General features: G+C 43.0%; 1 pseudogene; it reads right to left on the bottom strand.

The window, feature by feature from the left end:
* Nucleotides 1-17,765: 17,765 nt before the first annotated feature.
* LOC126103837 (5S ribosomal RNA) lies at nucleotides 17,766-17,883 on the bottom strand (annotated as a pseudogene).
* Between the last annotated feature and the right edge of the window lie 9,094 nt (nucleotides 17,884-26,977).

Raw genomic sequence — 26,977 nt, 5'->3', positions numbered from 1 at the left:
TCCTGACATAACACTCACAAAAGAAGAACAGTAGCTACTTGAGAAAGGCCCGAAATACAATTTGAACACCCACATAACATAAAAGATCACAGAAGATCTCATTACTGAGACTGAATACATCATAGGAAAACATGAGAGCACTAACACACAAGACTTCAAAAAATGGCTCTGAGCACCATGGGACTTAACATCTGCAGTCATCAGTCCCCTAGAACTAAGAACTACTTAAACCTAACTAACCTAAGGACATCACACACATCCATGCCCGAGGCAGGATTCGAACCTGCGACCGTAGACACCAGACTTCAACCCAAGGCCTTCCTGCAGAAGCAGATGTAGTTAATATCCAACAGAATCTCGCTAGGAAACCAACTGTTTCAGAAAAGTAGAAAGTAAGAGGAAAGTTCTGTTACTAGGTAGCAGCCATGGAAGAGGCGTGGGCCAGATTTTTCAGGAAAAGTTAGGTGACAGGTACCAGGCCACAAACTTTTTCAAGCCAAGTGCATGTCTCGGTAGAAGATATAGGTTCTAGGTTCCTTGTGCGAGGGTTTCTCAAAGCATGATCATGTGATGATAGTGGGTGGAGTGGGAAACAGTATTGATAGGGATCAGGGCTACAGTACTGAGTGTGACCTGGTGAAAATAGACTCTGCAACGACCCATACCAATGATGGGCTGGTGCTTATTTTCGGGTGGTTTCTATCTTCCCGTCGATTTGTTTTTCTTGGAAGATTTCGCAGCCTATCCCATAATCTGAACTGACCGACGACTAACAGAACGGAAGTGTCATGTCGGGACATCAGAGCATCTTGCTCGCACACAGTTCATCCTTTATGTTCTGAAATTCCTTTTCACATTCGTTGGTCCATTTCCATGATGCGTTTTTCTTTATAATTTACATAAATTTTGGTTATTCATTCGTCCATCCCCCAAGAATTTTTGATAAAACCCACATAATCGGAGGTATGATTTTAATTGCTTTCTGTTGGCTGGCCTTTTACAATTCGTGATTGATTTTAGTTTCCCGGTACTCCGTAAAAGTCCCTCAGACGTAAGAGTGTGTCCTGGAAACTATTTCCACTCGGACAAATTCGCATTTGGCAATCTTTAACGTCATCCCTCCTCGTCTTAAGAGCACAAGCACTTCCTCCAGCAATTTACAGTGTTCGTACCAGGATTCCGTCGCTATTAAAATGTCGTCTACATAGATCACCAACTTGCTCATTAAGCGTTCTCCTAAGAAATGGATTAGTGCTCTCACAGATACTGCCACTGAAATTCTGAGGCCGAACGGTACAACCTTAAACCGGTAGCTTCGTCCTTCAAATAAGAAAGCTGTGTAACGTCTGCTTTCTTCTGCCAATGGGATTTGCCAAAATCCTGATGTCAAGTCATCACTAGACATCGATTTTATGGTCTTGAAGTTTTGCAGCAGTTCCTCCATATTACAGGCTGGTGGAGTTCTCTCACAATTACCTTATTTATCTAACGCACATCTAACACGATTCTAACGGACTTGTCTTTTTTCTTTACAATTACAGTGGAATTACAATAATCACTCCTACACTGCTCTATAATATCCCGTTCTCGCTTTTGCCCTGACGACTTCCCGATCAGCAATAGGAATTACGTAAGACTTGCACTTAATCGGCTAGTACGACTTCACTTTAATGGAGTATTCGAAGTCTGTTACTTTACCGGGACAATCAGAAAATATGTCCTCATGACGGCACAACAATTCATGAATCTCCTCTTTCTCTACTTCCGATATACCCTCGACTGATTCCACCGTTCCCTTTATCTTGTCATACGTACTGTTCTCTTCATCCCAACCATGTCTAATTATGGTGTGCGCAATCTGGTTGTCCCCCGTCAAAATATTCTTAAATTTTACTTTCCTTTTTTTCACCCTCAGTTTCAAAATCCAAGCTAAGTTTTATATTTACATAAGAAATCTGTTCCCAGCACCACATCCTTTACAACTCTATTCACTGCAAAGCATCCTAAACTAAAATGATTCTCCTTGCACTTGAATTCCAAGAGCACTTCTTGCCTTATCGGCTTACTTAAACTGGGAACTGCCATTTTAATTTTTATAATATCTACAGGTAGTAGTACTAATTTCTTATTCTTTATCCTATGTGCAAAATCTTCTGACACTGCTGACGCATTACTTCCAGAATCGAACAGCACGTCTACTTTCTCGTCATTTACTTTAATTTCAATGATAGACTGTACATTAATTATTTCTTTTCGCTCTAAACACTGTTCCCTCAATAAGTCATTCTCTATGTCTCGTCCCTTCTCTTCCATCTCTAGAGTACACATATCCTGTTCGATCCACCCCTCAATTTCGCAGTCATCCCAAAATAATCCAATAAATGCTTATTTCGCCCCAATTTCATTTTCTCTCCCTTCTAGACCTCTCGCTACCTTAAACTTCTCTCGAGTCCACAAATGAGGCAATAACGATCTTAATGTTCTACCGTACCATCGCCAAACAGGTACATTCCTCCTTAAGATACCATTCTGTCCAGATATCACTTTCTATACTAGAATCAAACTCATTGTATTTTCCCTTAAAATTATCGACATTAGTAGCTACAACATCATTTTCATGAAATAAAGCATTACTTTTCACTTCCACACCTTTACAAACAGCACTTTCAACAGCCTCTGATATGTCATGTAACTCGCTACATAAAACCTCATTTACCTCTGTCTATAAATCAACAATATAAGAACCATTTATAGTTTCACCATCTTCTGCCGTTACATCACGTAAATTATAGCTACACCATCGTACAATTTCAGAATCAACAGTACCATTAAATTCTGCTGCATTTTGATTTAAACCTGAGCATAATACCTTTTTCTCTCCTACACACTCCTGCGCAACATTAATTTCAGATCGCACATCAAATTCAGTTCGACATTTATTCTCAAACAAACATTCAAGATCCACAGTTCCATCCTGACTTTCTGGTCCACCTCCATTAGTAGAAAGATAAGCAGATTGCTTCCTCTGAAGTATCAATACCAGCAGCTTCAACTCTCGTAACTTCAGCACATAAAACATCATTACTAACTTTCTTCAAAATTAATTCAGCAATATCCGCCGACACACACACAAATTCATCAACAGCTGAAAAGACTAGTGCTACGCCGCCCTTATTAACGTCCGTAACAACTTTCGACGTCACACTACCACCGGAAACAACATCACCTCCATAACTATAATCGTTACCGTTGGTTAGTACCTCTTTAGAATTTTCTATGCCATCTTACTCTACCAAATTCAGCTTCACCTCAGCCTTTTTTTTGGCGCATAGAATCTTTCATTGTATTAACATTCGCACACTCTTTCGTCTCACGTTCATAAAACAAATCATTTAGCCCTAAATCGTCATCATCTCCTTTATCGTTATCTTTCATTATCTTAGAATCATGCCTTTTATGTAGGATCTGATTTGAAAATTTACCTCTTTGATTCTCATCTCTTACTAATTTCATTTCAAAATTCTGACGCCTTTCTGCCGATTTCTTAACACCTATCACATTTCCATTTACTCGCGTCCTATTCATCGTCGGTTAACTTTGCCATCTCCAGACCTGAGATGCGGCGAAACCTAGTTTCCCGATCTCCCATTACGCTCGTTCATTTCGCCAGGTGCCGGCCCCTCAAATCTAAGTTCTTTGTGTTGGTCCCTGTCACGAAAGTATCCGTTTCCATTACCCCTTTGAAATTTATCATTAGATGTGTTCCTGTTACCGTTCCCTTATCAAAACTGTTGTTTGCGTTCCGTTGACAACTTCCCAGATGTTTTTCATAGTAGTTACTCGGACTGTAGTTATGATTTCCACTCTGAAAACTATTTGTCTGCTTACACTGCGGTTTAAATTTCAACGCCCATTCTAATTTTTCTACAAAGTCCAAAAATTCGTCTATTGAATTGATAGGACTGTGCACTAGGTCCCACTGCAAATTTTCCGGTAACCGCCTTTTCAACGTCGTAATTTCAGTAAGCACTCCCAATGGATGTTTCACATACATTAATCTCGCAAGTTCACGTTTACAAAATTCTCGCATCGACCCGTTCCCGTATTTAAATGTTGGCCCGTTCGGAAACTCATTTTGGAGTCGCGTTTGCTTCGCTTCACTCCATAACTTGTTCAGGAAACTGCTTTCAGATATTTCGTAGGTAGTGAACGTATCACTGAGTATATTTGTCCACGACTGCGGCTCACTTTCCAAATGTCTTTTCACGGATGTTATTTTCGCCCCGTCGGTCATTCCCCTTATAAAACCATCCCCTGCACGCTGCTAGAAAGTTTACTGGGAAATACTTCCAGTAGTCTCCAAAACACTTGACCGTTCCCGAGTTCATCCACGGAACACTGATCCCTGTAGAGGTTTGATGCGCAGCTAAAGAATTCAGTTCACTTTTTATTTCATTGATTTGATTTTTAATTTCACTATTTTCAGTTCTAATTCCAGATTCTACTTGTTCCTTTATTTTATCTATTTCTTTCTCCCCTTGACCTGTTCAAACGGATAAATTGCTAATAACATTTGTAGACTCAGCCATTAGATCATCTTGCCTACTCATACAATTTCTTACGTTGCCTCCCAGATCTGCCTACAACTTCTCCACCTTATCACTGAAATTATCTCCGCTTGATCTACCTTAGAGACAAGTACCAAAGCTTCATCAGAAATTTTGCCCATTCCATCCCGAATGGTTTTTAATTTTGCGACCTTCAGTTCCTGAGTCTATTACCCACTCTACCTACTTCGTCTTTCACAACCGAAGCTATTTCGGATTGAACCGAATCAATTTCTAAATTTACGTGAACCATTTCGGTTTTAACAGAGCCAGTTTTTAAATTTACGTCACCCATATCGGTTCTAAGAGAATTAATTTTGGATCCCAATCCTCTTATCATTTGCATTAATTGAGACAACATGTCACCCCCAAACTCATCTCCCTTGCCTGATTTCGTACTATTTGCCCTACTAAATTCACCGCCGATCACGCTCTCCCTCTCCCACTTCGGGTTAAACAGCTCGCCAGTATTTTGGAACCCACACAAACTGGCCGACTGCTTACTATTAGCGACGTCTGTTATTGGGAATTGAACTACAGAACCATACATAATTTCGCTAACAGCGCAGGTACAACGCGAAATTTTCTAAGTTGTGTCACTTCCTAATTGCCTAAAGATCGACCGTCCGGTTTCGTGTCTGCACCCTTTGGTGTCTCCAGCCGAACTGTACTCTTTGTTGTCTAGACCGGAACTGCCCTCTACCCGTCTCCGACCGCGTTACGCCGCACTCTGAACATCTTCTCTCAACTGACTAGCACAGTTCCCTTTCCTGAATCCGTCCATCTGACTGGCTGCAGCTTCTTCTACATTACTTTACATTTTAACATATTTAAGTACTCAAAAGCATGACCACTTTCACGTTCTAAATAAAGTAAGAATAATATCCATTACATAATAAATATATATCCATTACATAATAAATATATAAAACCAATACAATTTCCTTCTTTGCTTTGAATGTCACCGCCAGTAGCCTTGCACCAATGTGCTTTCTCGTAAAAAAATAGAGAACATAAAGAACAAAAGTAACTATTATGCACTAAACTTTACAACAAATATTCTATTACCTAATGATTCAATAAGGTGTCATGCTGTCATCGGTCAGTGTGTTTTGTGTGGAGGAAATGATGATCTGATGCTTAACTGAAAATACTGATAATTTAAATTTACTTTATTTTTAAACAAATAAATTTGTAGAGTTGATATTTACAAAGTTTGTCATTTTAATGATGCGCTTCTATATGAAATCTCGATCGTTAAGATCGACCAAACCGTTCAGATTTTAGCGTTCAGGTTTTTGGTACAAAACTTGTTAATTTCGCGTTAACAGTAAATCCTAAACTATTATAGATTGGATCAATTCAAGTTTTATTGGGATCACCATGGAAATTTATACGCAGTCCGTCTTCAGGCCACAATTTGCCCATCGGGACCATCCGACCGCCGTGTCATCCTCAGGTAAGGATGCGGATAGGAGGGGCGTGTGGTCAGCACATCGCTCTCCCGGTCGTTAGGATGCTTTTCTTTGACCGGTGCCGCTACTATTCGGTCGAGTAGCTCCTCAATTGGCACTACGAGGCTGAGTGCACCCCGAAGAAAATTTATAAAGGATGGTAAATTAAAATAACTGTGGCTTCATTCCCTGCACTACTACAGAATTAAATAAGTGGCTCTGAGCACTATGGAACTTAACTTCTGAGGTCATCAGTCCCCTAGAACTCAGAACTACTTAAACCTAACTAACCTAAGGACATCACACACATCCATGCCCGAGGCAGGAGGCGAACCTGCGGCCGTAGCGGTCGCGCGGTTCCAGACTGAAGCACCTAGAACCGCTCGGCCACTCCGACCGGCAGAATTAAATAGTTTTCATAAATGTTTCCCTTTATGGACGATCTTAGGTCCGCCATATTTAACACTGCTACATCTCCCTGGCCCTTCTAATGGGTTTCCCTATGACGTAGGTTCTCGTCTGTCTCACTCGCACACTACAGTGCTTAGGCCTCAATAGATAATAGACGCCTGTGAGTTTCCCCATCTCGTGGCGAATCTGCGCCCTTTGTGGCACGCGGTCCTAGACGACAGGGTTCGTTTCACAATTCCTGTAGGCTGACTCTTTCGCCCATATATTTAAATGAGAGCGCAATGCTCGTAAACTCACACAGTCTTGAAGGAATGAAGATCTTTGTAAATATTCATGAATGACAGCATAACAGGTCGAATCATCACACTTACGTACAAATTTGCAGTCATGGCTCGTGGGGTAGCCACGAGACTACTCCTGCTGTCATACTAAATAACTTTCCAGACCGTAACTCCACATATGGATCCAGTGTGCGTAGCACGCTGTCACGTGGGATTGCCGGCCCTTTGCTGGCCTCCTCATAAACAACACACAGCGATCACTGACACCGAGGAAGAACCAGTTATCATCAGAAAACCCAACAGACCTCCGCCCTGCTCTCCAACGAGCTCTCGCTTGACACAACTGAATTCGTAAATGATGGTGGTTTTGACTCAGTGAAATGCACGTTACAGGTAGTCTCGTTCGGAGCTTTTCTTGAAGGAAACGATTTGCAACAGTTCGTTGTGTCGCTGTGGTGCCAACTGCTGCTCATATTGCTGCTGCAGCTGCAGTGCGATGCGCCACAGCCATACGCCGAACACAACGGTGTGCCCTCTCGGTAGTGTCACGAGGCCGTCCGGACACCGACCTTCTTGCGACCCTACATTGTTGCCAACAATCATACGCAGTGGCTATATTCCTGCTAAGTTGCATGTTGCATGTTTGTTGGGGAGGGGGTACCAAATAGAGAAGAAGGCTTCGGTCCCATCGGATTAGGGAAGGATGGGGAAGGAAGTCGGTCGTGCCCTTTCAAAGGAACTATTGCGGCATTTGCCTGCAGCGATTTAGGGAAATCACGGAAAACCTAAATCAGGATGACCGGATGTGGGTTTCATCCTTCGTCCTCCCGAATGCGAGTCCAGTGTACTAACCACTGCACTACCTCACCCGTTCCCTGCATTTAGCAGAAGCAACGTCCAGCTTCTCGCATCCCTATCACATTACCTCGTTCAAACTCAGTCTTTGGATTGTTGACTAAGATCAACTCACAATGTCTAATCTCAAAGGTAACTAACGCCCAAGACCGTCACAGAGTGCATTCAAAGCAAACCTGATTTGCATCCTCATTGTGGCGCTAGTAGCCGCGCTCCTATGCGCCTGGAGCGAAATTTGAATAGACGTCATCCTTCTGATGTAGAGACACGAATATCAACTTTCGTTTATGTTACACAACTCATCCTTGAGTGCGATATTTTTTCATAAGTGTTGATGGATTAGGTGCACCATCTCCAAGAATTCGATTAAACTACATCATAATTGTTTTTAGTTTCATTAAATTTATATTTTGTGAACCACAGATAAATTTGTTGCAGTTTCTCTTTAAGACCTATGAAACAAGTAACACTTTTCTATCATACTCTAATAAAAGAACAAAACTCTAATACACGCATTATATTTATCTTCTTTCTCCAATTCCTCTTTTAGGATCGCGCGAAATCTGCACCCGTTAGCCAATCTTTTAACCCAAAGTTATGCGCAATGAGTGAGTCTTTCGTTGGCCTGCCTTTCCCTGTAGTTTGGTGGTTCTTTCTTCTTCCTTGAAACCACGTGTTTGCGTAATTCAGTCACGATCCCGTAAATTTGGCGATTATAATTCTTCAACGTCTTTTTTTGTTTGCTCGCACTAGATTGGACTAGAAATCTTAATCCTCAATAATTTGTGAATTTGATGAATTGGCCTGTTTTGGTCCATTATTTCTAAGTGTCCCGTGAGTACTATTCTTCGCACTCGGATTGTATAACAGATTTTAATGGTTTGCCTGTCGATTTCCGCATTACGCTTTGGGAAACATATTGCACCTTTTCTTCTCGGTACTAAGATGCTTCAAATAATTTTACTTTCTACGTAACACAGAAAAAAGTAATTTGGTCCGAGGATTGCTAGCAGATAAGACCACCCGGTTCTTACTTCTACCGGCAGATGTGATGAGTCCAGTGATGTAATTCGATGAAATGCAGCAAAATTAGCAACACTAGGGTTCAATAGTACTACTAATTAATAATGAGCTATAATTTTAATAAAGTTCTAAAGCAGTCAGGTGCATCGTTCTATAATATGTAGATTTTACATTTTTGTATTCGTCCAGTATCACACAAATGCAATCAAAGGTACTCAGAAATATTTTTTGCGAAATCGAAGTTATCGTTAGAGTTAGTATACGGTATTAATATACACGATGAAGGTCGTTAACATCATGGTCAAATTATCAAGTGCAACATTAAATAACGAAGAATGGATATTACTGTAAAATCCTGACCTAAGGCTCTCATTACATTACTTATTTCAAGAACTGAGCGATGAATTCGCTCTTAACAAAGTTGCACAAATCAGTACTTTCTTTCCGCTGCTACTTATCAGAATAAAAGTATTTACATGAGATGTAAATGTTACCGATGGTAAAAAGGACAAAGCAAAAGAATACGACAGAAGAAACTACACAAAAAAGTCATTTCATTCATTCATTTACCAGTTAAATTTAATTTCCTAATTCTTTAATCTGAAACTTCCATTGTTCGGTTTAGGAACGTAACTACGTAGATCAGAATAGACTAATAGTCGTTAAAATTGGGAGGGAGGCGAGATACAGCCAGGCGCCACGCTATTAAGGTTTCGCTAACCGTTTATTTCTCACAGTACATTACACGCAAATCCTCGCAAAATAGGTTTTCAGCGAACTACGTTTCTGTAATTCCAGTTCAGACGTTATTAGTTACAAGTTTCATAATTATCTGTGCGGTTTAATCGCCACTGCAGAGAGCATGTATGTTACTTCGGCAAGCGGTACTTGCTATAAAGCGTACATATTGGCGTGCACACTGTAAGCTGACGCCTACGTTTGGCGCTGACAGTGTGAAGCATAATCATGTTATTATATTCGTAAAATATTTTATTCTGAATAAATCTGTTAATGAAAGTGAAAAATTCAATTTTAATGTATTCGACAATAACATTTACAACAAATCGGGGTCCCATTTCTTTAATACACACAGACCTAGTGCCTGAAAGGCACTAAAAACCTTTCCAGGTTGAACTGTAACATTTCCGCAATATTATTTTTTATATAATATAGTAATTTTATGTCATTTATCCTGTTGTTCAGAATTTTGAAATACAGTCGTAGCTTTCCTTTTGCACGTGTGCTCTATGATTCCAACCTAATGCCGTGGAGGATTTATTACAGCTACGTGATAAACGGATCTGCACCTATGACAGCCTTAATCAATGTGAATTTACAGTTTCTTAAGTGAGTGACTCTGCCTCTGCTTATACTCTGTGATTTCAGGATCTTACCTTTGAAACTAATTTTTACTCCTCACGTAAGTGGTAGTTCTGCTATTGATATGCTTAGCAGAACATAGTCAGCAAGGCTGTTCGTGATATGTGAGGGAACTCAAGGGAACTATAAGTAGACGACGAGTAAGCAGCGTGAGCCCTGCATACATCACAGCAATGAATGGCAACTTTTCCTGAGGTCCAATTGAAAACAAAAACGCTTCATAACAAAAAGATTTTTTAAGGCCTGAAGAGGACAGAAAAGTCTGTCGAAACCGGTTGTTTTAAATAGAAACAAATTTAAGCTATCTTGGCTTTCTAATGTTGTTAGCAAGGAGCAGTTCGATCCAATCCCATCCTTAATATACAGACAGAATTCACAATATATTCGAAAAACAGTGATCTTAACCACAGAAGAAAACAAAGAAATATTTAAGCCATCTTGGCTTTCGAATGTTTTTCTCAAGGAAGCAGTTCGACCCAATCCCATAGTCAATATAAAGACAGAATGCCTAATATATTCGGAAAACAGTGATGTTATCCACAGAAGTTAAAACAATAATCACAATTGTTGTTGTTCTTGCTGTGGTCTTCAGTCCTGAGACTGGCTTCATGCAGCTCTCCATGCTACCCTATACTGTACAAGCTTCTGCTACGATTTTTACTCTCTACGCTGCCCTCCAATGCTAAATTTGTGATCCCTTGCTGCCTCAGAACATGTCCTACCAAACGGTCCCTTCGTCTTGTCAAGTTGTGCCACAAACTCCTCTTCTCCCCAATTCTATTCAACACCTCATTAGTTATGTGATCTACCCATCTAATCTTCTGCATTCTTCTGTAGCACCACATTTCGAAAGCTTCTATTCTCTTCTTGTCTAAACTATTTATCGTCCATGTTTCACTTCCATACATGGCTAGACTCCATACAAATACTTTCAGAAACGATTTCCTGACACTTAAATCTATACTCGATGTTAACAAATTTCTCTTCTTCAGAAACGCTTTCCTTGCCACTGCCAGTCTACATTTTATATTCTCTCTACTTCGACCATCATCAGTTAGCAAAACTCCTTTACTACTTTAAGTGTCTTATTTCGTAATCTAATTCTCTCAGAACCACCCGACTTAAATCGACTATATTCCATTATCCTCGTTTTGCTTTTGTTGATGTTCATCTTATACCCTCCTTTCAAGACACTGACCAGTCCGTTCAACTGCTCTTCTAAGTCCTTTGCTGTCTCTGACAGAATTACAATGTCATCGGCGAACGTCAAAGTTTTACTTTCTTCTCCATGGATTTTAATACCTACTCCGAATTTTTCTTCTGTTTCCTTTACTGCTTGCTCAATATACAGATTGAATAACATCGGGGAGAGGCTACAACCCTGTCTCACTGCCTTCCCAACCACTGCTTCCCTTTCATGTCCCTCGACTCTTATAACTGCTATCTAGTTTCTGTACAAATTGTAAATAGTCTTTCGCCCCCTGTATTTTACCCCTGCTACCTTTAGAATTTGAAAGAGAGTACTCTAGTCAACATTGTCAAAAGCTTTCGCTAAGTCTAGAAATGCTAGAAACATAGGTTTGCCTTTCCTTAATCTTTCTTCTAAGATAAGTCGTAAGGTCAGTAAAGCCTCACGTATCCACTATTTATACGGAATCCAAACTGATCTTCCCCGAGGTCGGCTTCTACCAGTTTTTCCACTCGTCTGTAAAGAATTCGCGTTAGTATTTTGCAGCTGTGACTTATTAAACTGATAGTTCGGTAATTTTCACATCTGTCAACACCTAATTTCTTTCGGATTATAATCACAATAACAATAGAAACAATTGTGACATACGATATAAAGGGGTTGGAAAGAAACATGGAAACATAGCGAAAAATGCTTGCTTGAACATAAATGCAGATGCTAACCAAGCCTGCAGGTTGTGCTGTTGTACTTGACCACGAACGGCATCTGCGCAGTGTCCTCAATACGTTGTAATCGTCAGTGGTGGCCAGCACAGTGTATAGCACTAAAACACAATGGCTAATAACTATCACTCCATTTTTTTTTTTTGCAATCCTGGTTGTAAATTTTTGAACATAAATGTACTATCTTACTAATCTTTGGTAATGATCATTAATGAAAGAACTGTAATGGGTATTTGTGACAAGCTATTCAAAAACAATATCGTAAAATACCATACTAGAAACGCTGGAGAAGTCAGTGATGTTACATTATGCAGAATGCAAAGAAATTGTTAAGAGTATAGGACTCATATCGCTGAGGCGCAACCATACGCAGGCAGGCATAGATTTGTAGGTGAATAGTGGTCGAGCACCACAAAGTGTCAGTGATAACGTGCGTAATGAAGTGCATTGTCGGTGTGCTATGCAAAGCGTAGCAAGGTATTGTAAATGTTTAATTAGCGAGCATACAGCTGGGAAAGGGTATATCGTTAATGAAGATGAGTCGGAAAATAGGATAATGGAAGGAGAGAATGGTGTGGCCGAAGTTAATATAAATTGCTCGTTACTGAAGAAACAGCCTGTTACTAACTATTGTTACCACAGAATACATTATTCCGCACCATCTGCAGCTCACCCTATAGTAAGCCTGTAGTATTTAGCAGTGTAGTTTTGTAAAAGACTTGCCAGTGTCGTAGATTCATTAATTTCTAACATTACAATAATTTATAGTAAACTGTAACTAGCGTTCAGTATTAATGATTTACCCAAGTTATTAACCATAAGTAGGATCATTCCCCATCACCGTTATTTCCTAGCGGAACATTGCATACTATTTGACATGAAAGAATCTAAATGCACTTGCCGTGATAAATATAACTAGTTTAGGAAATTAAGAACTTTCAACAAGGCAGCGCGTCAGCAATCGTTGGTTAATATATAAAAAAACTAAAAACCCGCCTCGACTGTGAAAAAAGCACCTAGTCTTAAGCGTTAACCCAGGTTTCGGCGTAGATAACTACACCTTCTTCAGAACAACAATAAAACCTACAAGTGCCTAAGAAGACCTTTGTCAATATTTAAAAGGACACCATAGCTATACATTTATAAACGAAAAAGAAAAGGAAAACACAAACAGTACATATGTACAAAGTCAAAACCACTACTTAACTTAATGGTGTACGCTCCACCTCACACCGGTCTATGTTCGATGGGCCATGACCCGCCATAAACTGCAGCTACAAACGGTCGCTCACTTACAAGCCTGACCCGCTATCTATGCACATGCGAAAGACAAGAGAAGTTACTTGAATGCCCATGCACATACGAATACGAAAAAGTTTATACATGGGTCGGGGCTAAATAGCCCATATATTCCCAACCGTGGATCAACGTATATCAAGAAACGAAAGGGATAGAACAAGAGACAAGCTAAATAGGAGAGCGACCGTTTGTAGCTGCAGTATATGGCGGGTCATGGCCTATCGAACATAGGCCGGTGAGAGGTGGAGCGTACACCATTAAGTTAAGTAGTGGTTTTGACTTTGTACATATGTACTGTTTGTGTTTTCCTTTTCTTTTTCGTTTATAAATGTATAGCTATGGTGTCCTTTTAAATATTGACAAAGGTCTTCTTAGGCACTTGTGGGTTTTATTGTTGTTCTGAAGAAGGTGTAGTTATGTACGCCGAAACCTGGGTTAACACTTAACACTAGGTGTTTTTTCGCAATCGAGGCGGGCTTTAAGTTTTTTAATAATTTAGGAAATTTGAGGCAAAGATAATTAACTCAAATTCATGACTGGAAGCTCTTTTGAATGCTAACGTTTTTCCTACACTGTATTAGGCACGGTAATATCCCGTGTTTTTGGTGTTTCCATATTTTGGTCCACCATGCGGTAGCTGAAATGATACGTCAAAGTTATGTTAGACGATCACTGACTGTCTTCTGAATAACTGCTTGAACTGTTCGGTAAACGTAGTTGGGATTCTTGTCACACTGTCAGTTTCGTTGGCTTGCCAATAAATAACCAGATTATTTTCTTTTAACTTAAGCTAGACTTCGGGTTAGGTTACGGATCAATGTTGCTCCACGAAGTGCGTTCAAAGATATAGTCACCTATACATGATCTGATTCTTGGACAATGCAACGAATCTGCTCAAGAGGCAGCACTACGCTTGTCCGCCCTCTTCTGGAATATTGTTGCGCGTATGGACTCCTAACCAGATAGGACGGACGGAGTGTCACGCATATGACACTCGAGTTGGTGTGGCGATCATAAAAACAAAAGCACTTCTCGTTGTTTCACGCAATTTCATCACCAGCTTTCTCCCCCAACTGTAGAAATATTTAGTTGACTCTCATCTACAAAGGGAGAAATGAGCACCTAATAAGATAAATCATAGCTTGCGTGGGAAGATTTGAAGCTATTCGGAAGAAGAACACTAGAGAAAAAGTGATTGGATGAACCTATGCCAAACACTTTCGTATGAATTACAGAGTAATCATGTAGACGTAGACGTAGATGTCACAAATATAGTCTTTAAAAAAGTTCCTTGTCATACTGAATCCCTTGGTTTCGCTCATTCACATAAAAACTGTTACTTTACGACCTGACTGAAACCTTGGACTACGTTGAAGATTAGTCTGGCACTACAACCTTCGTTCCCATAAGAAGTTTAACATTCGTTGACTTTGCCAAACTATCACCTTTCAGCTTACACTTAAACTCAGGCTATGCCGTAGATCTCACATTAGACCCTTCATTCTAAACTTACAGGATGTCCCAGGAGGAGCAGCCAATATTCATCGATATGACAGGAACGATCATTCTAAGCAATAAAGTCTAGTAAACACGGGCAATAAAGTCTAGTAAACACGGGCAATAAAGTCTAGTAAACACGGGCAATAAAGTCTAGTAAACATGGGCAATAAAGTGCGTACCGTACCTCAAGACCTACGAGCACTTTTTCACCTTCGACACTGCGAAAGATCTTTTCTACTGCAAGATCTTTTGTTTCCATATTTTGAAAGGAGGTTGTATGGAACAAAACAAGAAAAATTTTTCTTGTAAACTAGGTCTCTAAAATGAATACGTTAAGAGCTACACTATGTGATCAAAAGTATCCAGACACCCCCAAAAATATACGTTTTTCATATTAGGTGCATTTTGCTGTCACCTACTGTCAAGTACTTCATATCAGCGACCTCAGCAGTCATTAGACATCGTGAGAGAGCGGAATGGGGTGCTCCACGGAAGTCACGGTCTTCGAACGTGGTCAGGTGATTGGGTGTCACTGTATCATACGTCTGTATGCGAGATTTCCACACTCATAAACATCCATAAGTCCACTGTCACCGATGTGATAGTGATGTGGAAACGTGAAGGGACACGTACAGCACTAAATCATACACTTGAGGAGGGTCGTAATGTGTAATAGGCAGACATCTATCAAGACCATCACACAGGAATTCCAAACTGCATCCAATCCACTGCAAGTACTGTGACAGTTAGGCGGGAGGTGAGAAAACTCGGATTTCGTGGTAGAGCGGCTGCTCGTAAGCCACACATCAAGCCGTTAAATGCTAAATGACGCCTCGTTTGGTGTAAGGAGCGTAGGACTGGACGATTGAACAGCGGAAAAGCGTTGTGTGGAGTGACGAATCAGGGTACACAATGTGGCGATCCGATGGCAGGGTGTGGGCGTGGCGTATTCCCGGTGAACGTCATCTGCCAGTGTATGTAGTGCCAACAGCAAAATTCGGAGGCGGTGGTGTTATGGTGTGGTCGTGTTTTTCATGGAGGGGGCCTGCACCCCTTGTTGTTTTGCGTGGCACTGTCACAGCACAGGCCTACATTGATACTTTCAGCACCTTATTGCTTCCCAATGTTGAATATGAATTCGGGCATGGCTATTGCATCTTTCAACACGATCGAACACCTATTCATAATGCACTGCCTGTTGCAGAGTGGTTACACGACAATAACAACCTGTAATGGACTGGGCTGTACAGAGTCCTGACCTGAATCCTATAGAACGCCTCTGGGATGTTTTGGAACGCCGATTTCGTGCCAGGTCTCACTCACCGACGTCTGTACCTCTCCTCAGCGCAACACTCCTTGAAGAATGGGCTGCCATTCCCCAAGAAACCTTCGAACACGTGATTGAACGTATACCTGCGAGAGTGGAAGCTTCATCAAGGCTAAGGGTGATCCAGCACCATATTGAATTCCAGTATTACCGATGGAGGGCGCCACGATCTTTTAAGTAAGTTTCAGCCAGATATCCGGATACTTTTGCTCACATAGTGTATGAGCACTGTGCATGTTCACTACAATTTTTTTTTTCGGCCATACTACCCCTCTCGAAACACGGAAATCAGTAGATAAGATATGTTTCACATTACCGAAGACGAAGAAGTGCTCATAGCTTATGAAGTACGCATTTTGAAGCACATGTTGTCATATCCTTGAACACTGATTATTCCTCCTGGGACACCCTGTACAATGAAAAATTTCGCAGCCATGGGGGTGAAAATTTAAGGAAAGCACGAATGTTCTACGAAGACTCTCGAATGGTTTCCATTTCCGTGTTCGAAATACGTCGCCGCTTTTCTTGCTTTCTTGCCTCCAGGCACACACACATTGAGTGCACCTGGTGTTCTTCTCCATCCCTTCCTGCATTTCGGTAAGGCGTGCCATTATTCGCCGTACATTTGAACTGCCGAAGATTAGTAGACTTCCACCAGCTTGCGTTCGCTGCCTCTTCAAATAAGACACAGCGGGTTTCCCAACAAGTGAAACGAGTCACACATGATCAATTTCTGTTTCAGTGGAAGACAGCTCCTCAAACTTATTGATCGGCTGGACGATGGGTCCTGTATTACCTACAGAAGAGACAATGTCCACAGGGCGGGAATATACTTGAGACACCTTTCGTATCTCTGGCACACAACGCTTGGTAACCGTCCCAACACATCGAACAGTCAGTGGAATTTATTATACGAGGGGGGGGGGGGGGGGGGGTAACAACATCTTTTTGGGAATCTATTATCACAGAAAACGTGGAAACAGGCATGTCGGCAAATCTGAGGAGTCATGACAGCGGTTACCAGCTGTATAATGCTTGGATCTTATCACCTGCATGACTTGCTCGGGCTGGATACAACAGAGTGCGCTGACGCCGCGGCCAGGGACAGTGCTGATAACAGCTGAGATCCGTGCTTCCGCAAGGGGTTCGGTTAGAGGCGTCTGTCTGTCAAGTCGATTTTGAAGCATGAGCGGAACACTCACAGCGCGCTATATGCGGAAAAGAGGACGTCTTCATCAGTAATCGATGGCTCACGTGACGGTGACTGTCAGTTTCGCCGGCCGTCCAAATATTGTGTAGTTGACGACGACCGGCTGCAAGCCCAAAATTTCTTCGAACACAGGGTGTTTGAGTTTTGATCCGTTGTAGACTCAGAGTCTTTCCAGCCAGGTAACAGGCGAGTTGGTAATAGGATAGAAGGAGTCTCAACTGAGAATGTTTGTTGGGAACTTCGAGTTTGACATTTGCCTTTCGACTGAGGCAAACTTGGAACCATTCAATGGTATCGTTCATTACAGCAATCCGTCTCAGGCCACAGGTGGCCCATCGGTGCCATCCGACCGCCGTGTCATCCTCAGCCAATGATGCGGATAGGAGGGGCGTGTGGGTAGTACACTGTTCGCTCGGTCGTTATGATGGTTTTCTGTAACCGGTGCCGCTACTATTCGGTCGAGTAGCTCCTCAATTTACATCACGAGGCTGAGTGCTACTCGAAAAATGGCAACAGCACATGGCGTCTCGGATGGTCACCCATCCAAGTACCGGCCACACCCAGCAGCGCTTAACTACGGTGATCTGACGGGAACCAGTGAATCCACTGCGGCAAGGCCGTTGCTCATCCTTTATTACAGGGTTAACTATAAATAATACATTATTAAAAATTCAATTTTGCAATTATGTTTATGAGAGTAAATATTACTTTCTCAGAATTCCCGTTGGTCAAAACTAGGGGAGGGAACAATTTTTAATAGACAAAATAGACAAAATTTGAATGTCTCTGCATTTGTTTGTGTTTTACCCTAACTTGTGTGTTACATGTCTCTACGTGATTTTTATACCATCTGAAAAATCTGTGTTTCCTTAACTACGCTGGGAGAATGGACACATTTATGATCGTGACAGCCAATACACTATTTTCTCTCGTATAAACAGCACAGATGAGTTGGCAATGTTCCTGAGAGGGCTGACTGTTTCGGAACATATGGCTTCTCAGGGGCCGCGAAGTTCTAAGAACGCATAGGATGTCTGTGGGTGCTCTTGTTTGTCGCGAGGACAGAGCGCGCCCTCCAAGTCAGGAAGTTCCGTTGAGTCCTGAAAGTGTTCACTAGCGTGACGAATCTTCTCCCCTCTGCAGCGCACTGAAGTATACGAATCTGCAATTTTTTGTTTGCACAGTGTGACAGTTTTTCGTGTTCTGGTAGCCTCAACAGCCGCCCAAACCCAATTTTGTTTTACCCAGTGAGCACTGAGATAGCAATTGGTCCTTCAGACAATTAAGGAATACACAGTGGGCGCCATTCAAGAATTTTAACAGTTTCTCTCCTGTGAATTGTGCTGGAAAAAGAAATCCTGGGTTGTCAAGGTGGTAATCATGATAGACTCTATCCTCCAAGATGTTGTGTTATTGAGTGAGAGTTGGTGGTTGTAGGTACGGCGGAAAACCGCGCGTGGGTCCGTGAGGCCCAACTTCCGATCATCGAGACGCTGGTCTGCAGCCTTGGAGGAGTTTGATGTTCGAGTAACAGTCGCAAATCGGGTGCAGCGCAGTCCTTTTACCTCTGAGCAACTCGCATCTTGCATGTCCTTAGTATGGGAACTTGTGTTGCATTTGTACTAATTCAGAGTAGGAATTTAGTATTCAAGATTTTCCTTTAATTGCATCTCTGAGCAGCTCATACCCATTTAAACGTCACATTCACGTTCGCAAGCAGTCTTCCTTGTTACTAGTTTCAACTGCTCATAATTAATGGTGGTATAATGTTGTTTGACAAATTGTCTTCTTTGTAAGAGTGTTCTTTTTAAGAATCAGTTTAATGGTGCTTTACACCCGAATTTAACCCCCTTTTACCATCTTTGTGAGTAGTTGAGATTCCACGATTTTTATTTTCAAGCTTTTTTTCCCTATTACACCATTCTTTCAACAAATTCTGTTTTTTATGAGTATTATTGAACTCCGACTACTTTGCATCAACAAAATCAACTAGACTGATTAAAAGTGACCCTTTTATTTCGCTCCACTGCATGACTCTAAACAGGTAACTCTTCATCATCTGATGAATATGTTCAATCACGTTGTCATGTTTTAATCTATGAGATTCTTTGCCATGCCCCCCTCCCTTTCCAAGATCAATTAGAGGGTTTGGAGTGGAAGGATTTGATTGCTATATTTCCGTATGAATGAATAGTTTTTTGAAGTCGTAAAACGGACTAAGTACTTTCTCTTCATCTGCAGACCACCAGTTTCACGGCCAAAGTTTCGGTGTGATGTGGCTACGAGCTGCCCTTTCGGTGCTGCTCCATATCGTTGTCTGGTGAAGAGAGTGCGATCGTATAAGGCAGTGGTTCTCAGTCATTCTGAGACCATTGACCCTGAGTGCAATCAGATATTAGCTGGGTCCTTCCACCATCGTCATGATACTAGCCCATAATTAAACTTTAGAAAGCAAAAGAGTTTTCTTTGAACACTTATATTTTTAAAATGACGAAAGATAAATGATATTTCTTTTCGTAGGTGTTTTATTACGATCTAATAAATCAATTAGGCAAATGTTGCTGCTTATTTAACGATCACGAGTGCTACCCTTTCGGAAAAGAAAGCATTTAGGGTAAACACTTGTTACAAGACATGCCTCTTCTGCAACGCTGCTCTCCCTAGTCGCACGACCATCAGCTTCACCCTGCACTCCCATTTAAAAATCAAGAAAATTAAAATATGCGCACTTACTTAGGCCTACCGTTTGCAGATCACTTGATTGCTGGACTCTTTATTTCTGAACTGGCAGATACTGGAAGACTTCATCCTGCCAAATGTTTGTCTGACGACGGTCACTAATAACGATAATACAGTGTAGGCCCTACAGCTGTGTTGTAGCCCTTACATAGTTATTGACGTGTTGTGTTGCCAATTACTTCGTTTTTTGTTGCAAAGGGAATAATGAAGCAATTTCAATTGTGGAAAATGGATGGGAAAAACCTGCCGGTTAAACCCGATAGTGGTATTTTAGTTCTGAATAACCGGTATTTTTCGGTATTTGTTTGGTCTGAGTTATAAAAAGTTTCTTAATTTTTTTAATAGTAAACGGATAATAACAACGGCGTATCAATGTCCAACAGAAGTAGTGCTGATTTTTTTATTTTGTTTTTAAATAAAACTTTTTTTAAAAACGCGCGATGTTAATTGGTAAATTTTCCATTGCTTTGAAACACTGGTTGTTACAGAAAATGGGAAGGCAATAACTGCTACTTCAATAACAACGCCGACAGTTAGAAACGAATAACGAAAGTATGATTGGAACAGAACTACAGATATAAGAATATACCTGTTGCTGTGTGGCGTGGCTTATTAGTCGTTACATGTTTACGTGCTGTGTCTAAGGCATGACCACACTTCTCAGTGGCGTCCATGGACTTCGGCTGTGTTGCACATTGTCATCACCCCATGTTTTTGAGTATTTTACGAAGTGTAGTGGCTATGAAGTACGATGCTTAATTTGCTTCAGATGATTAAAAGCGGAATACATCACATAAGAAGAAATCTTTGCGGTGCTATAGTTTTGGGATACTGTAGTAGCTTCAGGGGCGAAAAACTGATACCTTGCAAAAGTAACGATGCCGCGGGCGTCTCCTTCACCTTCGCATCTTTACTGGAGGAACTGAGATCGATTTCTACCACAGCGTTAACCCCATATTGATCGAGATCTCCCACTCCTTACTATTCATTTCAATTTTTCAATCTTTGTTGAAAGTATGTTTTTACTAACGGAAATAGTAGAGATAAAAAAATCTGAAAATCAGTTATTTCTGAAAGCTGTTACCTTGAGCTTCTACAGTGAGGTTAAACTAAAGACAAAAGCAAAACGTCTGCGCGGAGTGGTCGCGCAGTTTGAGGCGTCATGTCACGGACTGAGCGGCCTCTCCCGCCGGAGGTTCGAGTCCTCCCTCGGGCGAGGGTGTGTGTGTGTTGCTCTTAGCATAAGTTAGTTTAAGTAGTGTGTAAGTCTAGGGACCGGTGACCTAAGCAGTTTCGTTCCTTAGGAATTCACACACATTTGAAATCAAAACGGTATAACCGAAAACTGGTTGTTTCAGCGATAACCAGCATACCTATTGCGGAGGCTACCTGTAGCTTGGAAAAGGCATTCCCATGACATAATTAAGCATATGTGATGTATATGTTTGAATTTTGCTATCAGGGATACATGTGCAGTGTGTGTGTGTGTGTGTGTGTGTGTGTGTGTCTGTGTGTGTGTAGTAGGTGAACTATGTGAGGCAGACGTTTATACATTCGCTTCACAAGGCGTAACCTTGTGGCGAAACAAGCGCTGTGTCATTTGAGAGACACATATGCGATCGAGTGCGCCGGGACTTACCCCAGTTCACTGCTCCTAGCGCCACGTCACCATAATGTGTCTGTGCGTAGCACACAAATATTGCACCATAATTTAACAATTAAATAAAAAATTAAAGTGCCTTTTGCAAATTTTGTCAAATCTCAGAGTGATCAGATAAATATCTTTCCCTAAATACATCGTTTTACAAAAAACTCGAGGGTGCTAAATACTAGATTTAGAAAGATGAAAATCTGTAAGAACCTTCAGTTCGATATGAAAACAGTAAGTATGTGACCCTACTGAGCTACCTCTAATAGTTCTCGAGTAATTTACTGAGAATTAAATTTGCAACAAAAACGTCCTTATTTGCAGTCTATTAAGCATCATTTACATTGTTGTTGTGGTCTTCAGTCCTGAGACTGGTTTGATGCAGCTCTCCATGCTACTCTATCCTGTGCAAGCTGCTTCATCTCCCAGTACCTACTGCAACCTACATCCTTCTGAATCTGCTTAGTGTATTCATCTCTTGGTCTCCCCCTACGATTTTTACCCTCCACGCTGCCCTCCAATACTAAACTGGTGATCCCTTGATGCCTCAGAACATGTCCTACCAACAGATCCCTTCTTCTGGTCAAGTTGTGCCACAAACTTCTCTTCTCCCCAATCCTATTCAATACTTCCTCATTAGTTATGTGATCTACCCATCTAATCTTCAGCATTCTTCTGTAGCACCACATTTCGAAAGATTCTATTCTCTTCTTGTCCAAACTATTTACCGTCCATGTTTCACTTCCATACAAGGCTACACTCCATACAAATACTTTCAGAAATGACTTCCTGACACTTAAATCTATACTCGATGTTAACAAATTTCTCTTCTTCAGAAACGCTTTCCTTCCCATTGCCAGTCTACATTTTATATCCTCTCTACTTCGACCATCATCAGTTATTTTGCTCCCCAAACAGCAAAACTCCTTTACTGCTTTAAGTGTCTCATTTCCTAATCTAATACCCTCAACATCACCCGACTTAATTCGACTACATTCCATTATCCTCGTTTTGCTTTTGTTGATGTTCATCTTATATCCTCCCTTCAAGACACCATCCATTCCATTCAACTGCTCTTCCAAGTCCTTTGCTGTCTCTGCCAGAATTACAATGTCATCGGCGAACCTCAAAGTTTTTATTTCTTCTCCATGGATTTTAATACCTACTCCAAATTTTTCTTTTGTTTCCTTTACTGCTTGCTCAATATACAGATTGAATAACATCGGGGAGAGGCTACAACCCTGTCTTACTCCCTTCCCAACCACTGCTTCCCTTTCATGTCCCTCGACTCTTATAACTGCCATCTGGTTTCTGTACAAATTGTAAATAGCCTTTCGCTCCCGGTATTTTACCCCTGCCACCTTTAGAATTTGAAAGAGAGTATTCCAATCAACATTTTCAAAAGCTTTCTCTAAGTCTACAAATGCTAGAAATGTAGGTTTGCCTTTCCTTAATCTTTCTTCTAAGGTAAGTCGTAAGGTCAGTATTGCCTCACGTGTTCCAGTATTTCTACGGAATCCAAACTGATCTTCCCCGAGGTCGGCTTCTACTAGATTTTCTATTCGTCTGTAAAGAATTCGTGTTATTATTTTGCAGCTGTGGCTTATTAAACTGATAGTTCGGTAGTTTTCACATCTGTCAACACCTGCTTTCTTTAATCATACAGTAAAGCTGCATGCGCTCGGGAAAAATTACGGCCGTAGTTTCCCCTTGCTTTCAGCCGTTCGCAGTACCAGCACAGCAAGGCCGTTTTGGTTATTGTTACAAGGCCAGATCAGTCAATCATCCAGACTGTTGCCCTTGAAACTACTGAAAAGACTGCTGCCCCTCTTCAGGAACCACATGTTTGTCTGGCCTCTCAGCAGATACCCCTCTGTTGTGGTTGCACCTACGGTACGGCTATCTGTATCGCTGAGGCACGCAAGCCTCCCCACCAACGGCAAGGTCCATGGTTCATGGGGGGGTCATTTACATTAATGATAGATATTTATGACTACAGCACGTGATTAAACACATTAAATAATGAAGATATAACAAGTCTCAAGACTTTCGTATAAATAACAATCAATACAAGGTCTCTTAAATATGTAGTTCAGAGGTTATGTTCTACTGTCAGTTCCATTCTAAAGTTTAAATACAGTCGAGTTAAATCTTTTTCTGTGACTATAGGCAACTTAATTACATTCATACAAAAGTGTTATAAAATATTATGTGTCAGAGAAAGCGGCCATTTAGAGGCTACTACCGGGGCATGGAGCGGATGACGGCAGGTGCTCCCTTCGCAGTCCGCTGCACCCGTCTATAAATAAGACCTGAGATGCAGTTAACACCTGCTAAGGCTCCCCACCGTCCGGAGAGTAGCTTAGAGATGGCGCACCGTGCTGAACGCGACGCTGATGCCAAGTGTGTGGCGCAGCGCCTATCGGCAGAACTTGCTCTGTCGACGGCTCCATCCGGCCCCCCTACCGAAATGGACCGTGTGTGTGACCCGGAAGTCGAGGTGGCTGATTTCCTGGGACTAGAAGACGAGCGCAGAATGGCGGATTACCGACCGGCGGAGCTTGCTCCGTCGGCGGCCCCATCCGACCCTCTGCTTACGACGGACCAGCCAATGAAGATCCAAGGGGAGGAACGAAGGGAGATGAGACAGCGTTATGCGGCCAATGCCTCGGCAGAGGCCGCCAGTTGCGGAGGAAGTGCGCCCGGTTATACCGGCGGATACGGCCTGTCCGCTACCTACGACGTCTCGCTCCGGGAAGACGACGAATGATGAAGGAGCAGAAGCACGAGACAACACTGATGGATCGGGTAGCTGTTATTCGACTTCGACCTCGATCGAAGAAGATAGTAGTGGGGGAGTCGCCGGACGGGGAGTAATGCATTACCAGCGGTCACACCCTGTCCGAAACCTACAGCAACCCGTTCCCAGAAAGGGAAGAAGCGCAGCATTATTATCGCAGGAGGCATGCCCTCCTACGCAGTAACGCGCGCACTCTACGTTGGCGGACCAAACAATGCCACCGCCAAGATCAAGACACCCGGAAGGATAACATCGCCCACTGAAGACCAGTCTCCTGGCCTGCAATCGGGTCACGAAACCAGATAAAAGACATCTTCGCGGACACCGTTCAGCGGACGGCCCAGTTCCTGCTGGGGAACGACGGAGAGGATGCTGAAGACGCCGAGGATATGGAGGTCGAGGAAAGCTCCACTAGCAAGCGCCCGGCGGAAACGAGTCCCGAAAGCTACCGGAATCGTGCGACTTCCACCACTCCCACCACCGCACCGACGCTGCAAACACGAAGAAAGGCGTCGTCCAAAAGGTGCAAAGCCCCTAAGACGACCACTGACGCGGATGGCTTTCAAATACCCAAACTCAAGAATATTGGAAGAGCTGTACAGATGGCCACTGCTGCAGGCATGCTCGTTAAAAACCGGTTTGCTGGGCTCGAAGGGAAGGAGGAGGAGGCAGCAGACCAGCAGCAGAGAAGCGAAGGACCCCCGCCGCCACCCATCATGGTGAAATGGCCGATATGTACATAATCGTGACCCAAAGACTACAAAAGCGTTACTGGCCTCATTGACAGCCGTGGTCTAAACTGGTTCACGTACTAGTCGGAACCTAATAAGACGCTCAAAGTAGTCTTCCGCCGCCAGCCCTTCAGTATGGACCCCCAGTACCGCAAGGAGCTTCTTGAGGCCAAGGGGTACACCATTAAGACAGCATCCCGGATGAAGTCGCTGAAAGACAACGCAGACACACCACTCTTCCTCGTCATACTCCATATCCTCGGCGTCTTCAGCATCCTCTCCGTCGTTCCCCAGCAGGAACTGGGCCGTCCGTTGAACGGTGTCCGCGAAGATGTCTTTTATCTGCTTTCGTGACCAGATTGCAGGCCAAGAGACTGGTCTTCAGTGGGCGATGTTATCCTTCCGGGTGTCTTGATCTTGGCGGTGGAATTCTTTGGTCCGCCAACGTAGAGTGCGCGCGTTACTGCGTAGGAGGGCATGCCTCCTGCGATAATAATGCTGCGTATGACGTGGAAGACACATCGGAGCATATGAGGATCTTCCAAGAAACGAGAGTGGGAAGTGTCAGCGGGGTCACAGTTGAAAACATGACGAGGCGGAGAGGCCCGCTTCAATGATTCAACTGCCAGGGAATCGATCACATGGCCAAATATTACAAAATGTTCCTACGCTGCGTAAACTGAGCTGGGGAGCACGTGAGCCGGGAATGTCCGTTCCCGACCAAGAAGACACCCACGTGCTGCAACTGCAATGAAGAACACGTAGCCGGCTTCCGCAGCTGCAAAGCCTTCATAAAAGCAGCTGCAAAATGGTGGCAGGCACCACCGAGGAGAGTTGAGCCGGGAAGAAACTGCGCTACTGCAGCATCAGCGGCGACCGCGGCAGTAGCCGCAAAGGAAACGCCTGCAAGACGGGCACAGCTACACGCCGAGCAGGCGCGGCAGGCGGAGCGGCCTAGCCGCGCAGTGGAAGGCGTTTCCCGACCGCCAAGAGAGGAGCACGAGCCGCGGAGCATGGCCGGCCGGACGCGTGGGCGCGAAGAAGGGAGGCCGCCACCTACACCCGCCCCACCACCTCCACACCACTGTAACTACCGAGGCTGCAGAACTATAAGAGATGCTGCGGGATTTCAGACAGCTGCTACTCCAACTACCGCAGATGATAGTGTCTGCACTGATTGCGGCCACCCAGGACAACACCACAAGAGAAGCCAACAACACCCATGATGCCTAATCACACCATAGGTCTCACCGTCTGCTATGGAACGCATAAGCAGCAGGAGGGCGAATTTAGACAGTTATTACGCGACGAGGCTGTGGATGTGTGCCTCGTGTGTGAGACATGGCTAAAGCCCGGCATAAACGCGATGTCACCGAACTACAGGTGCTATCGTGATGCGAGACCAACAGCATGTGGCGGAACTGCGGTTTACGTAAGAAGAACGCTACGACACCACCAAATCCAGCTACCAGAGCTGACGCAACTAGAAGCAACAGGCGTCGCAGTCAGCACTTCAGTGGGTCAAGTGACCTTCATCGCCACGTAACGGAAGCCTAGAGATCTCCTACGACAACAGGACTTCGAGACGCTGTTGCCAATGCGCGGTAGCATCTTCATCGGCGGCGATTTCCACGCGAAGTACCCGGAGTGGAACTCCAGGGTCACCACAACCAGCGGCAGGATGCTTCTTAAGGTGCCCACAGATAATGACGCGATAGTGCTGGGGCCATAAGACCCTACACACTATCCCAAGAGAGGCGGCCCTGATGTCCTGGACATCGCGATCATCAAAGGGGTGACC

This window comes from Schistocerca cancellata, chromosome 1 (assembly GCF_023864275.1).
Source record: "Schistocerca cancellata isolate TAMUIC-IGC-003103 chromosome 1, iqSchCanc2.1, whole genome shotgun sequence".
Classification (NCBI taxonomy): Eukaryota; Metazoa; Arthropoda; class Insecta; order Orthoptera; family Acrididae; genus Schistocerca; species Schistocerca cancellata.
This window is presented reverse-complemented; position numbering and strand designations above follow the sequence as displayed.